We start from the raw sequence: 17,488 nt of genomic DNA on the forward strand, positions 1-17,488 counted from the left end.
GATCAATTCTCCTCTTTCAAAAATAAACACTTTTGAATTGGGTAAAATCAGTTTAATAAGTCAATGAAAAAACTAACAACAACAAGAAAAAACTAACAACAATCAAAAAAAACAAATACTATTCTGAAGAATACTTATAACTTTTAAAAAGTTGAAAACGAAGTTAAAATATAATATAACATTGTGTGTGTGTGTGTGTGTGTGTGTGTGTGTGTGTGTGTGTGTTAGCCTCTCAGTCATGTCCCACTCTTTGCAACCCCATGGACTACAGCCTGCCAGGCTCCTCTGTCCATGGGATTTTCCAGGCAAGAGTACTGGAGTGGGTTGCCATTTCCTTCTCCAAAATATAACATATGTCAGGCAAATTCTAATCTATATTTAACACATTCTAACAAAATATAGAAACATCAAATGAGGGAAAAAAGATATTTTTATTGTTCTCTTAGGAATTTTAAAAATTTTTTCAGAATATATTACTCTTTGAGTTTGCTACTCTTCAGATTTTTAAAAATATACTAATTTTAGGAGATTTTGAATCTAGGCATACAAATGGGATTTTGTTTAGGGTGTGTGTGTGCATGTTGATGGTTTTGATACCTAGTATCTTAAAGTGACTGAGCAGCTTTCTGTCTACGATTTATGATTTAGAAAAGTTCATGTAAACATAGGACCTATTTGTTTCTCTGGGTCAGAATATATCTTTAAATATACTTTCCTGTTCATTCTACGGTATTGAATTTTCAGCCATTTTTGGTATAAATGTTACTTATTTATAGCTATATATTTAAGTATATATTATATATTTAAGTATATATAGACACAGAGCTATAAATGAGAAACATTTATATATTTTAAACATCTATTTTGCTAGACTTTAAAATATATTATAATAAAGTTTAAAGGAGTAGTGCCTCATTTGCTCATTTGTAATTTCATAAGGAACCAACATTATAGAACAAATTGTAGCCTTCTTTTCTTTAGACATATGAGAGGACGAAAATCTATGTATTTTCACCTGCTAGGCTTGGGATTTGGAATTTGATATAAGCAAACTATTTTATGAAGTCCTTATTCAGGGGGCATTTGATTTATGCAACCAAACATATGCCTTGTGGAAGTAAGGTATTACTTATTTTTGTTGCTGCTCCTCTTACTTATAAATTAATAAATGCAAGTTGCTAATTCTCTGCCTCAGTCTTCTACATTTTCTGGAATTGCTGTCATGCAAACTTCTCAAAGAAAACCACTTTATTTTTTCATTTTATATTCTCAGAGCCTAGCATGGTACCTGGAATATATTAGGTGATCATATGTTTATTATTTGAGCTATAAACTGATGAAGTGTAGAATGCAGGTTCAATTTCATATTTTTTGAATAATAGTCAATATAAATGATGATAATGGTATCTACTAAGATTATAAATTCAGAGAATGGAAATATCATTGTAGAAGAGGTGAAAAGCCAATTACTAGGATATTAACCCCTGCTTCTGAAGGCCTCATGTGCTGGTGCCATTATTACCTTAAATCCATATATCCTTGTCTATTGTCAACTTTGGTGTTTACTAAACTTTGCCAGTTTATTGAAGGATTATGTATTGAAGCCAGTTACCCTTAGGGGAAGTCAGGAAATCAAACAATCACTTGGGAGCTATTTATAAGTTTGGGTTAGAGAGTGTTTTAGAATTCAACAACATCCTGAATATATCATACAATGGCTTCCAGGATATAAAAAGGCTTACTCATCTATAGATATTTATTGCTGTTTAGGTGTCCTAATTTCATGCCATTTCCTGTAAGCAAGCCCTTTACATTTTTCAGGAGAGGAAACAATTATTTTGTCCTTCTTTTCAGACCTTTTTTTTTTTTTTTTTCACCAATTACAACCTTAAAAGGAATTTTTCACCACTGTACTTAGAAGATTTATGAGATGTGGGAGAATCTTGGCCTAGGAAACTGCAGCTATTGGCAGAGCTACTAATTCTTGTAGATGGAAAGTGGACAACATTTGTTTTAGCCAAGTGTTTGAACAAAAACAAGTAGGTTTCCAACCTTAGCTAGGTGCTGGGTTATCTTATCCAATTTTTTTTCCTCTTCTGAGTTTTAATGTTGTTGATTTATATGATATGCAAGATTTTAGACTACTGTATTATTTCATCTCCTAGATCGCTACTTGATTTCAAGTGACTTCACATTACCTACTTTGAAAACTTTACTCATGGTAAAAGAACAGTAAACTTTATCTTGCTACTCTTCTCTGGCTGAGAGAAGGAATTAGAAAATTTAGGTTGTTTGAATGCTACAAGAATAAAAAATATCTTTCGTTATAATAGTAGAGAACCTGTGAAACTAAAGCGCTAGTTTCAGATTTTGAAACCATTTAGAGACATGAAAAAGAGTGCTGCTCCCCTCCATATTTCTGGACCTATGAAGAAAGCATCAGTGTAGGTAACACTGTGGCATTCAGGGGACATTTATCACATCCTAGAATTTTTAATAGGTATCTCCCTCAATGTTCAACGTGGGATTATACTGTTCAAACTTGAATGTTTGTAATCTGGGATGTGCCCTTCTCTAGTTATGGTAAATATTATTTGGTTATAGATACTTAAAGTTGTACAAATTTAGAGGAATTCTAAGCCTCCAATAAATGGTATGACTTCACCAAAAAAATTATGTATGTAATTTATCTTTATATAATCAAATATTTATGCATAAAAATATAATAAATATCTCTGAGACATAGTTTTCCACTTATAAAGTAAAGGGATTCAATGATTTCTAATGAAAGAATGGAATCTTCATGGCAAGTGCTAGTGATGAGCAGTGATGAAACTGGAAGCGAGGAAAAGTGAAAGTTGTCTCACTTAGGGGTATAAAAGAAGCAGAACATTAAAAAGGATATGAATAAGGTATGTAGAATTGTGAAAATACGTCCATATCATTAATTATCAGGCTCCAAGGGTTTGGTAAACAGTTAGCAGTTTCCTCTGAAATCTATGGTGCAAATTTTCACCCAAATCCCTTGGATTATTTTACTCTTTGCTGGTCTTGGATTAAATCCTAATTCCCAGTGAAGACAAATTTCATTCAGACCTTTGCTGGTCCTTGAAACACATCATTTTCATGCTTAGCAGAGACGAAGACAGTGAACAGTGGTTTTGTTTTGGTTTTGTAATATGACATTTGGTCACTTCACCAGTCCTCACATCTGGTTCCAGTTTGAGATGAAACCACTTAAACCTCATGCACCCACTGAGACCTATGGCTTTGTTACAAAACTTTGTCACAAAATTTACAAAAACGTATAAACACAGGAAAAACTGGCCAATTTTGTTTTAAAGTTTTGGTTTATTCCTTTGAGTTCAAATGAAATGAATCCAGTAAGAACTGAACATCAAGAAAATTATGCTAACCAGACCAGACACCAATGTGCCACAACTATCCTTGAAAGTCAATATATAGGTACTAGTATTCAATATATTAATAATTTTGTGCATATTTAATGTTGGCCTAATAGAGTATTAACTGATTTCTATTTTTGGCAACAGTATTTTACATTTTATTCCTGATTTGGAAAAACAGGATAACTGCTTTCATTTTTTTGATATGTGGATATAGTGAAATTTTAGTTATAGTTTGCCTTTTTCCCTCTTTGCATGGAGTCATCACACTTTCAGACATGGAACAAATCTTAGATTATCAAATATGTCCATCTCCAGCCTGCCACTGTACAGATGTAGAACTGGATTCAAAGAGAATCTAAATGCCAGATGATATTGACCAGGCTCTGGTTTTGCCCCTGTCACATAACTGTTAATCAGTTTCAGTTGTGAGAATGTAATAGTGATGAGGCCAATATTTCCAACTGGGTTACTAGAAAGGAAGGCTCATTATGTCCTCTTAATGGGCAAGTATTTAACCACAACATCAATTTAAATTGTCACTCATTTTATGGGAGATCAGTGTGACCAAATAAGTTCAGACTTATTAAAAAAAAAAAGAGAGAGAACATCATTCACTGCCTTAGACACAGGCAAACATGCTTACTGTACACAAACAAACATACACACATGCAGACAAAACCTCTGAAAGTACACAATTAAAACTTTTAGTGAATACTCATTACCCATAGGAAAAGGGTTCAAATCCCTTTGGTTGCCATTCAAAATTACTCACAAGGGCTTCAACTTCTAAGTCTAGCTTTATTTCCCACTATGTCCCCTCTAGCATCCATGCTAAAAATGTATCCAAAACAGCACTATCTACTAGACATATTATTGCACTGCTTAGATATTAAGCTTTCTCTTCTCTCTACTGAGCACACCCAGTTCTACCTTCCTCTGCTTGGAAAATGACCACTCAGCTTTCAACTAACAATTTTGTCTTCAGTTAAACTTTTCCGTTATCCTTCATTTTTGCTCATTGCAGAACCGTCAGAATTGTTTAATTCCTTTTAATTATATATAGTGTCTATATAACATTTTGTGCATACCTGTGACACAGCGTTTATCACATCTAGTCAAAATTATTTGCTTATAAGCCTATCTACCTGATTCGAATGCCAAATTCTTGAGACCATGCGTCCAGTATGTATGTTTCTTTACACAACCCAGCTTCTCCTCAGTTTTTGCCTTTGCATTTTTGCTCTGTAAGGTGTTATCAGACTGCTCATTTTTCTCTCCTACTTTCAGTTTCTGTCCATGTCCCCTTCCCCTGATTACCTGTTTCAAAATACTTCTCATGACACTTAAAAATTTCAGTGTATCTCACATACTCTAAGATGAAATCCCTGACCCTTATTTCATTTACTGGAAATTAATCATTGTATCCTGATTTCTTTACCGCTTTGTAAATGATTTCATTTTTTGGTCCAACTTTGACTAGTCACTTTGAGGAAAACAACTAGACTTTATCAAATATGAGTAATCATAATATTTTCAAACTCACCAGCTCCAAATTAGTCTTCCTTGTATCTAAACTCCAGTATTTCAGGAACTATACTTTTTAGATATTATCATGTTTTCACTGTACTTGTATCCCTTATGTCTTCAAATAGTTTAGAATTCTTCCATGCATCATACTGCCCCTCACATCACACTAATTTCACAAAATTAAAGTTGATTAAATTCATTACTGCTTTTGCAATCATAATGAGTAAAACATATACTGTACTTAATGACACCACTTTAAAATCTGTTCTATGCTTTAAATTTAAAGGAAACTCTTTTCAGACACTTTGGCCATACAAAACAAATGGTTCCTCTGTCTTGTCCCCAGGCTTTATTTATAGGCAACACTCCACTCTAGTTTCCTGAGGCTCCACGTCAACAATCTATGATGTCTATTTGGCTTTCAAGGAAGGCTTTTTGCCTTTGAATTTCTTATACCAAAAATTTCTTCTTCAGTGGTGACAACCGTTAGGGTTAATTTCAGTCTCACTGAGACAGCTCTGCCTTTCCCATAGACACAGGGATTTAGCCAGCCTTCTGTCTGTTCTTAAGCATTTATTTAATGCCTGCCTTACCTCCACCACCTTCCACATTCAACTCTTGTGCATCCATCTTTCCCACACCTGCCCCTTTTCTCTAGTCAATACGTACATACAAACATTTATTTCAAGTATTTGCAGACGAAGCAAATAGGAAAGAATACCTAAGAATGTATATGCCAGGGCATGGGGCCAATTATTAATAGCTCATATTTAAATTCTAATATAAATTAATCTGTTAGCCAAACCTTTTATCAATTGCTCATTTTAGAGTGTTTCCTCAGTAACAGACACCTAAGAACTCAAACCAAAAGCAAAAGACAGAGAGACATAATAATAATACTAACAGTAAGCTTTGAATCCTATTGCTTTTTGCCACTCAGCCCATTTATGTAAAGAAGCAGCTTGATTTGTGTTTCGGATTAATTGATAAATATTTGTTGACTAACGTAAAAAATAAATAAATAAATACATGCCTGCTAATCTTAGACATTTAACACTGACTTATAGTCCATTTAGGGAAACGTCCATTTTTTCTTCCTACTTCTTTAGAGGTTTCCTCTAAATCGTCTCTATAACAACTTCCTTTCTGGCCTCGCTCTCCGCTGATAAAATTGCCTTCTCATTGAGCAGCAAAAAGCAATTAGAAAAAAAATTTCTACAAACATTTGCTACCCCATCTGTGTGTGCGCTCAGTCCCTAAGCTGTTTCCGACTCTTTTGCGACTGTACACTGTAGCCCACAAGGCTTCTCTGTCCATGTGATTTCCCAGGCAAGAATACTACAGTGGGTTGCCATTTTCTTCTCTAGGGGATCTTTCCTACCCAGAGATCAAATCCACATTTTCAGCATAGTCAGGCAGATTCTTTACCACTGAATCACCAGGGAAGCCCCTCTCAGAGGAGTTCAGTTCAGTTCAGTGGCTCAGTCATGTCCAACTCTTTGCAACCCCATGAATTGCAGCACGCCAGGCCTCCCTGTCCGTCACCACCTCCTGGAGTTCACCCAAATTCATGTGCATTGAGTCAGTGATGCCATCCAGCCATCTCATCCTCTGTCGTCCCCTTCTCCTTCTGCTCCCAATCTCTCCCAGCATCAGGGTCTTTTCCAATGAGTCAACTCTTCGCATGAAGTGGCCAAAGAATTGGAGCTTCAGCCTCAGCATCAGTCCTTCCAATGAACATCCAGGGCTGATCTCCTTCAGAATGGACTGGTTGGATCTCTTTGCAGTCCAAGGGACTCTCAAGAGTCTTCTCCAACTCCACAGTTCAAAAGCATCAATTCTTCAGAGGAGTTAACTTTCACTAATTCTTCTCTATCTTTTCTGTCTTAATCCTACTTTGGTGAGATTTTAATTATTACCACTCCTCTCTAACTGTTCTTGCCAAGTCACTAATTACTTCCCTAATACCAAATGCTTAAATGCATTTGTTGGTGTTGATTACTCTATGTTCATTAGTCTATTGGCACGCTAATTCCTTCTGACTCACCTTTTACTTCCTTCATCATTAGAACTCCTCTCCTTGCTGATTTTTCCTCCTCTGTCTGGCCTCTAACTCTGTAGTACCTCAGGACTCAAACTTCATCTTTTCTCACTTGATTTACCCCACTGTTCAGATAATCTAGTCACAAGGTGTTGAAGGCCATGTATCTTCTGATGACTCTCCAGCTTTTATTTCCAGCCCAGTCATTTGCCCTGAACTCAAGACCCATACATTCAACTGCCCATCAAAATCTCTACTTAGTTACAAATTGGCATCTTAAATTGTGTTTATAACTGTCATTTAGATTGTCTAACAAATCCCTGTTCTCCTAGGGTTTTCCTCTTCTGAGTGAATGTCAACTTTATCCTAGTTACTTCAGCTAAAAAACTTGGTGTCAATCTGACTCTACTTTTATCAATATTTGACCCACTGTTAAACTTTATTGTTCAAAGTATTTCCACAATTTGACCTTTCTCATCACTTCCTCCATCAAGATCCAGATCCATGTCACCACCACCTCTCACCTGGATAATGTCCATAGCCTACTGCTTCTGTTTCATGTTCATCTTCTTACCGCATGAGTCATAGTGTCTCTTGGCAATGAAAGTCAGAACATTCTACCATTTTGTTCATTGCCCTCCACTGGCTTCCCAATTTGCTATCACCTACCAGATGCTCATGTCTATATCTTCTCCTTCCCAAAGCACTTCTGCAACCTCATTTCCTATCACTTTCAACTCATCCAATATCGTAGTTACACCTGTCTCTGTACTTGAACATTCCTAGTATGCTCTCACTTCAAGGCATTTCTGCTGATTTCTTCTTCTGCTTTGATTCTCTTCCCCTGGTGTTTGCATGAGTCCCTCTCTCATGTTCTTTAGGTCTTTGCTATAATGTCACTTATTAGACAAGTCTTTCTTATCACCCTGTGTGAAAGTTTAACTACCTACAAACTACCTTCTCTTGCTCTCTGCTTGATTTTCCTCCATAGCATTTACTATCTCCTTGCAGTCTGTATTTACTTATTAATTTATTGTCTATCTAACCCCTCCCACCAACTGAAATGCTCCATAAGAACAAGAACTTTGTCTCATTCACTACTGCTCATTAGCAGCTAGTTTGGCACCTCTTACACAGTACTCGCTCAATATTCACTGAATAAATGAGTGAATTAAAAATTTCACTTCATTATCTCATATATAAGGCCAGTATCAACAATACTTAGTTGAATGCTGTTCACTGCATTCCATAAAGTGTCTTGTATTTTTCCTTCTGTCATAATCCATTTTCCAGAACCTCCCCATGCCTCTATTTCCATACTCAACTCATCTATATTTCAAGGCTCAATTTATATGCCATATTATATGAAAAGATATTACTGACTGGAAGGTGTATCAGTCCTTAGATGATCCAAAACATTTTATAAATGTGATATGATATGCTTGGAACTTTTAGTGCTTTTCTTCTATCACTCTATAAATTCTTAGAAAGTAAGTACTAACTCTATCCTTCTGTCTACTTTCTGCTTTAATTCCAGACTCTAGCACATAGGAGTTCCTCACCCATTGCTGCTTGAATAAATATAAACATCAAACGTTCACTTCACTACTGTATGCAAAAGTATACAGAAATCCTTACCATGACTTCAAATCAGGGCTTTACAAAATAAAATCCAAACTACTTACATATACTACACAAATTTAAAAGATCTTTCTACATAATCTTAAATGATCTTGTGAAACCCCACAATTACACTTTGAAGCACCCCCCACCTCAGTCACCATGCTTCTGTTCTATTAGCCTTTTTTTCCCCCCCTGGAATCTTCCAACCTATGTTCCACCTTAGGATCTTTGCCCTAACTGCATTTGTGCTTGGATTGTTACATGGCTGTTGTTTTGTAAATTGGTTACTCAGGGATCAGCTCCAACATCACCTTCTTATATATGACTCCCTTCCATACCCACCTAACTAAAGGTCTCTGCCAATTTCCTCTTTATCAGATAGCCCTAAGTTATTGTCTTCATAGCACTTGTCACTATTTTCAATTACGTTTTGAAATTTGTTTGCTTGTTAATCAGTTGCATTTTATCTCTTCTCTTCTCCAACCTCTTACCTTCTCTCTTCTTGTAACCCATAGATCATAAACCTGAAACGTGTCTTGTATGGACAGCATGGACAATTTGCCTATTTCACTGCAATGTCCCTTGTGCCTGACACTGTGGCACTTTTAGGTACTAAATAAACATTTGTTATATTTTTAAAAATCCATTGCTCTGCTTGGCATTTCAAAAAACGACTATATTTATCCTTCATTAATGGCAGTTGGTTCCAGCATGTATTAATTGGGCAGGATTTCTTGGTTGCTTCTCCCTTCATCACAGGAATTCATATATTTTTTTAAAGAAGAAAAGTGCATCTGGAGTATATCTCTTAAGATACACACTAAAGGCAAGAGGAGCCCTGAAATGAGTTGCAATTGACTCATAAAGTCACCTCTAGCCCTTTCCATATGTGAAAGACAAGTGTAATTCCTGAAATTAATGCTTAACCTTCCTACCTATGGACCTATTTTGTGCTGATGAAGTCAGACAACATCAATAGTTTTTGAGGACAAGATAATCTGAAAACAATTCCCCAAATCTCAAAGAGAGAACTATTCCAGGATAGGAATATACACAGTAATATTCCAAATCACTAATATTTAAGAATGCTGTTATCTTTTGGCAAATGCAGCTTTCAGTGTTTTTGTGTGCATAAATTTATTAAAATCTTTTTCATGTGACCAAGAAAATAGTCTATATAATATAGAATTGACACCATGGAAACAGATTCATGATGAAGGGTTTTATACTTAGATATCTTAATGGTTTTCCATTATGGTTGACATTTGCTGAAGACAAATGCAAACAACTTGCTTTAATGAGAAGCTTTCTGGGATCCTCCCAAGTAGGCACAATCTCTCTGTCTCTCTCTTTTTACAATATGTCATTGTCTGCTGCTGCTAAGTGGCTAAGTCACTTCAGTCATGTCCAACTCTGTGCGACCCCATAGACGGCAGCCCACCAGGCTCCTCCATTCATGGGATTCTCCAGGCAAGAACACTGGAGTGGGTTGCCATTTCCTTCTTCAGTGCATGAAAGTGAAAAGTGAAAGTGAAGTCGCTCAGTCGTGTCCAACTTTTAGTGACCCCATGGACTGCAGCCTACCAGGCTTCTCTGTCCATGGGATTTTCCAGGTAAGAGTACTGTCTGCTCTGTATTATAATTATGTCTCTTTACTCCAAAGAATGTATTAATATTTTTTCCGTCATTTTGAATTACCATCTATAATTTGAAGTGAAAGTGAAGTCGCTCAGTCGGGTCCAACTCTTTGTGACCCCATGGACTGTAGCCTACCAGACTCCTCTGTCCATGGGATTTTCCAGGCAAGAGTACTGGAAAGGGTTGCCATTTCCTTCTCCAATAATTTGAAGTACATGGAAGGTATTCAATAAATGTTTGTGGAATATACAAATAATGTTTGTGTATGCAGTTTCTTTTTATTCCTCAAAGGTCAAAATTTCCAGAGGAACAAGTTGAAAATGATTGCATTTTTTTTCATTAAACTTACTTCCAGAAAGAGAAACTTACAGAAAATCGTGTAGAACTTTGATTTCCAGATTCCTAGAAAGCCAAAATATCTGTCTAGCTTTGTAAGTTTTAAACAAATACCACAACGTACTTAGTATTAATTTATAAACCAGTGGAGGAAAGCTCATCTGTATGTGTACACCTTTCTATATGCTAGTACAATGCTAAGCAAGATGATTATAGCACACTTAGATGTGGAAGAGTGGAATATAGATATATAAAATTGCATGGCAACCAAGCAGAATCAATAGTTCTAGGGAATGACAATTTTAGGTTTGTTCAGGAATGGCAGCTTGCCTGTTTTGTTTAGAGAGGAGGTTGAATAAAGAAAAACAGTGCAGGGCACTTGGAGAAGGAAGTTGCCGACTGTTATAGGCGCTGGACTGTTTGAGTGAGGTTTCTGGGTTGACTTCTTAGGCCATGAAGAACTCTTGATGGTTTCTGTGCAGGGTAGTAATGTGATCCAAGATGTGCTTTAGGAAAATAATCAGGGAGTGTATGCGTGATAAGTCAGCTAGAGACAACTGATGAAAAACCTTTTCATAAGCTTTTTGCAATATTTCAAGTAATCTTTTTTCATATGGGAAAGTATATGAACTAAGATTTTGTTGCTTTTTGATACCCAAGAGAAAAGTGACAATAATGAATGGATTGTATATGTGTATTTTTCTCTGTATTCATGCATGTATTAGCTGTATTTTGTTAGAAATATTGGCTACTTAGACTTACAGACTAGAACATTTGACAGTATATAAGATTTAGATCCCAGGTATAAATATCAGAAAGTTTTTGTTTTAATGGATTGCATGACTCAGAGCCCTAGTCACAAAATCAATTTTAAATTTCATCTGATTTTGTTTTAGGAAATTTCATTATAAAGTTGCTAATGGCAATTGATCTAGAGTAACGATTTAGTGTTATGTGACTATGTCAGATGTGATGTCCATCCTCAGAATAAAGGATTTTCACAGCTTTTTGAAGAATCTACTATCAAAAGAAAACAGGTATCAGGCAAGAAGATTTAATTAACAGGTCAAGTTAACTATACCATGTGTGTGTGCGTGCATGCTAAGTTGCTTCAGTCATGTCCTGCTCTTTGTGCCTCTGTGGACTGTAGTCTACCAGGCTCCTCTGTCCATGGGATTCTCCAGCAAGAAGACGGAGAGGGTTGCCCTGCCCTCCTCCAGGGGATTTTCCCGACCCAGGGATTGAACCACGTTTACTCCTTCTCCGAGAGAAACGGTTATGGGGGAGAGCATAAAACAGACTCTGGTTTTGGGGTTAGATGCTCGGGAACAGGGGGTTTCCTGAGGCTTGATCACGCCTTTGCGTATGCCAAGCCTCCTTCCTCATGACCTTTGCCATGGGCGGAGTTCCTCACGCTGGCCCCCGGCATATATGTATCACATCTTTTACCACATCATTTCAAGTAAGTAATTGAGTGATTAAATAATTAAAAAAAATCAATATAGTAAGAGATTTGATCTATTCCTTCTCTCCATTAACCATATGAATGCTACCTTGAAGCTGTGAATTGTGTTCATCCCATGTGCTACAGTGAGTTTTGTTGCATGCTAGCAAATGGAAAAAAAGCAAAGAATTGTGATAATACTAACACTCACAGTATTTTACTGATTGCTCTGTTTATTCCTACACATTGTCTACTGAATATTGCCTAAATAATGAACCAAAAAAAAAAAAAGGGGGGTAAATAAATATGGGAGGAGGACTTACATATCTATGTAAAATGTAAGGTAACTGAAACTCAGATTACTAATTAATGAAAGAATTAGTCTTAAAGATCTTTTAATTTCTGATCTGTGCTCTCTCCACTACTCAAATATTATGGCCCTCTGTTTATAGTGTTAGGTCCTCAAATGCTGAACTCTTAATTTAAACAAGTTTCTTAGAAATTTCCCTAATGGTCCAGTGGTTAAGACTGTGTGTCCACTTCAGGGGGCCTAGGTTTGATCCCTTGTTGGGGAACTAGTATCTTGCATGCTGTACTGCCAAATAAATAAATATCTGAGATAAACAAAAAGTCTTGGAAGCCATTGCCAATTGTTTCTAACACTGGCCTTCTTCCTGCATCAAAAAATGTTTCTCCATTATTGTGTTTATTTCATTTGACTCCTCTTGCCATTGGTTATTGGAGAAGGCACTGGTGACCCACTCCAATACTCTTGCCTGGAAAATCCCATGGATGGAGGAGCCTGGTAGGCTGCAGTCCATGGGGTCGCCAAGAGTCGGATACGACTGAGTGACTTCACTTTTACTTTTCACTTTCATGCTTTGGAGAAGGAAATGGCAACCCACTCTAGTGCTCTTGCCTGGAAAATCCCAGGGATGGGGGAGCCTGGTGGGCTGCCGTCTATGGGGTCGCACAGAGTCGGACACGACTGAAGTGACTGAGCAGCAGCAGCCATTGGTTATACACACCTGCCCCTTATAGCTCATCACTCATTGTGGCACAGAGATGATTCCTTACTCATCACCATGAGATTCACATAGTGCTAAATACATTGCTTGGCATATACGCTTGTTAAATTTTTTGGCAGGAGCTCAAAAGATATTATCAATTAATTTAGTTCAAAATCTTCAGAGGTATAATTTGTTTTCTAAAATGTAACTGTATACTATATTTCTTTTTTAGTATAGTGATGGTTCAGAGGGTAAAGAATCTGCCTGCAATGCAGGAGACCTGGATTGGATCTTTGGGTCAGAAAGATCCCCTAGATAAGGGAATGGCTACCCACTCAAATATTCTTGCCTGGAGAATCCAAAGGACAAAGGAGCCTGGAAGGCTACAGTCTACGGGGTCACAAAGAGTCAGATACAACTGAGCAACTAACACTTTCATTTTTATAGTGGTAAAGAACACAGATACAGGACCAAAATGCAGGGACATGTATCTAGATTCTGCTGCTTACTAGTTGTGGAAAATTCGGAGTTACTTTTAAAAAAATTATTATTTATTTATTATATTAAGGGGGGGTGGTAATGTAGTACTTCCTCATATGTTATGAACAGTGGGTAATATTTATAAAGCAAAGCACATGATAAGCACTATCATGGTTAAACACTATGTGTTGCTACTATAGCTGTTGATATCACCTTGGCACCTTCAGAGATGTAATGATTCTTCCTATAAAGATTTCACTGACATTTGTTCCATGAGAAGAATGCTGGTTCTACATTTATGAAAAATAAGCCTAACTCTGAGGCCTCCATTTTCTTGATGAATGTAACACTCTTGCTTGTTGCTTCGTATTTTGAGGTCTGACAGATATGTACATATCTCAGAAAAAAAGACAAAAAAAACAAACATCTGCTGCTACTTGATAGGGAAGTAGTTGCATTGAAATATTGGTTCTGAACCATTTTGTGGTTACAGGGCATTCTGCTATTTCATGGTGGAGAGTAGTAACCTACATAAGACAAAGAATTACCTATCTTTTCCAGCTTTTTCCATTTTTGATTACTTGCCATTTTGCTCTTTTGCAGGAAGAGTAAGTTTGCAAACTCCTCTAGCAATGACAAGACTTCCTTTCCCCTGTTTGTGTGTGTGTTAGTCACTCAGTCATTAAATACAGTCTGAGTTGGAGGCTTTGAAACAAGATAAATTCTCCATATAAACTAAGAAATGGGAGCTTGACTCACTTTTTGGTGACAGAAGCGATTAATTAATTCATTCAGTCAGTATTTTAGCAAGCATTATTTTTAATGTCTTCTCTGAACCTGAGTTGGTGATGGACAGGGAGGCCTGGCGTGCTGTGGTTGATGGGGTCATAAAAAGTCGGACACAACTGAGTGACTGAACTGAACTGAACTGAACCTCTTTTAGGTATGGGGGTTGAAGAGACAAATAAGAAATATGAAAGCCTTCCTCCTGGAGAATTTAGTTTAGTGAAGATTTAAAAACTTCTCTCATGTATTTTAGCCAAATGCACACCAATGCATGGCTCCTAGGTCAGGCAAATAGCTCTTGGATATTGATGGGTGCAGAAACAGAACAGAGGGCTGTGATAGGTCAAATGTGAACTCAATTACCCAAATTTAAGTGAGTTACCTTCTGTAAACAAATAGGAACTTACTAGAATGTTTCAGGACTAAACTCAAAGAAATCATTAAGTCCAAGTTGAAGTACTTAAAAAAAAAAAAAAGAAATCAGTTCTTTCTCCTTAGAATGCTAAGACCCTCTCCATCCCACTACTTCCCTCTTTACCCACCTTCCCCGAGACCCTTTGCTTCCCTTTCTGAGAGACACACACCCTGAGATTTGCCTAACTCTTCATGAGCAGACCTGTCAGACTCTTTCTAGAGTCCCAGACTGTAAGGGACTGGACATAATCAGTAAAACTGTAGCATATGAGAAAAAAATGACTTTACCACAGAGAGAAATGTTTATAGTCTGTAGGAACACTAGAAGTGGGAGTAAAGGTGGGGCTCCCAAGGAACAAAGTCCTAAACCGATAGAGTTCTACATTACTTTATTAGGACAGTGAGTCCAGACAAATGCAAGGGATATAAATTTCTGTGTGGAATATGAAAACTTGGGGACAGAGCCAGATTGTTCATGGCAACAGAGGACTGGCTGTTTGCTTTTGTGAGTGTTCCCCAGAGAGTACTTAGTCAGCTCCTGAAAATAAATGGTAACAGCCATCCCTGACCAGCATTTACTATGTGGCAAGAACTGTTCTAAGTTTTTACATGTATTAACTCTTTCAGTCCTCACAGAAATACCTCTGATGTAGGGACTAGTAATATTATTTCCATTTTATAGATGAAGAAAATGAAGTCCATGGAGTTTTAGTAACTAGCTCAAGTTACACAGATAGTAGTAGAGTCTGATAAAAAATCTACCTGTGATACAGGAGACTCGGGTTCAATCCTTGGGTTGGGAAGATCCCCTAGAGAAGGAAATGACAACCCACTCCAGTATTCTTGCCTGAAAAATCCTATGGACAGAGAAGTCTGGTGGGCTACAGCCCACAGGGTCGCAAAGAGTCGGGCACGACTGAGCATAGCACAACCTGAGTCCAGTCTATGTTATTAGCCACTCCACACGTTGACTGCTAAGGTGGTCAGATATTTAAGGGATATTTGCCTGAAAGGGCTTTCAACTTACTAGCTTATTCTGAAGACCAACTTCTGTTTATGCTTTGAGTATGCATTGAAGTCTCTCTTTCTTGGACCAATTCAGGCTATGATGGGTACTCCTTTCATCACTACCACAGGTTTAGAATGCCTTGCTCTAGAACTGTGATTTACTTTTTGAATTCCCAGTGCTTGACAGCAATGGGAGCTAATGAGGAACTTGTAAAATGGCATACTGCAGTAGGTAGGATATTTAAGCATAAGTGGTACTTTGAGATCCAAAGAAAATTGAGTATGATGTTAATAATTATAGTTTATGACCATTCTAATAAGCAGTTGGTATTTACACTAAATGTATGTTCAACATCATGATCATTTATTGTACTCTTCAGATTTCTTCAGAGTTTATAAAGCAGACAGATACTAACTACTACTTAAATATTAGTGCAGTTAATGTTTCAGTATTAGATACTAATATTAATGTTTCAGCACTAGATAAGAGTACTGTTAATATTTCAGTATTAGGTATTAAGACCACTAGAATTTTGCCACTAGAAGAATAGGATCTACTTTATTATTTACATAAAACAAAATTCTTCTGCTTTCCTTTAATCTATCCATCCATTTATCTAGTTATTGTGTGACATTTCTCTGTAACTGATGATACAGATGGAAACTTTTCCTTTCTTCCTATCAAAATTAATCCTGAGTCCTCTTGTTTCAAAGTTAGCTGTCACCTTGAGAAGTGACATGATAAACAATAGAATGATGATAATTAATAATGGCTCAATATATTTCAACATTGACATATCATATATTTGAAAAGGAAAAATTTTAAAGAAAACTCAGAATTATATTTAGGTTATTAATCTTTAAAGCTCTATTCACCATTCAGTAGGTAGGCCCTATTGATGTCTTTGACATACACAATGTGAAATTACTATGTGTATCATATTTTCACTTCCTTAAAAATTATCTGTGCTTTGCCTATCATCCCCCACCTCAACCCATGCCCTAGCCACTGGAAACCACTGACCTTTTTATTGTCTCCATAGTTTGCCTTTTCCAGAATTTTATGTAATTCTTTTCATGGCTTGAAAACTCATTTTTACTGCTGAATGACATTTAAGTGTTTGGATGTATCACAGTTTATTTATCCATTTACCTACTGAAGACCATCATGATTGCTTCTAAGTTCTGGCAATCACATTCTCAGCAAAGTTTTAAGTAATTTTTGTTATTAGTTACAGTAGCATTCAAATACATTTGAAAAGTATTACCCTCAAATATTCAACATATTACTATACTTTGTCCAAAGAAAAATTTTGACAAGCATTTTAAACTTTTTGCACTGGTAAATTTGGAATGATTGGTACAGTAGAAAGAATCCAGGACTTGGAAAATTTGTATATATATCTGGATCAGTCAGTGAGTTTATTTTCTTTTAAGTAGAGCTATGTACTTGGGAAACTGACTTGATGTCAGATTTTTGCTTGATTGTGAAGCCAGCACAGAGTGTGTGATATTAAAGGAAGCTAGCAATAAGATAGACACCTAATGGAGAAAGTCTTGTCACGAACCTCTTTCCTAATGATTCTGGTCCATTCTTACTCTTGGTTCTTTTTTTCTAATTATTATGGACCATAGACACCTGATGGATACCTCCTTCCACCAAGGATTTAGAGATGAGAAAAATAAAGTAGTTCTCTGGCTAAAACTAACCATCCTTTATTGGATGAGGGCAGAATATCTCCTAGGCTTAATCAGTGTTATTTAAAACTGAAGA

Source organism: Budorcas taxicolor, chromosome 1 (assembly GCF_023091745.1).
Source record: "Budorcas taxicolor isolate Tak-1 chromosome 1, Takin1.1, whole genome shotgun sequence".
NCBI classification, from domain to species: domain Eukaryota; kingdom Metazoa; phylum Chordata; class Mammalia; order Artiodactyla; family Bovidae; genus Budorcas; species Budorcas taxicolor.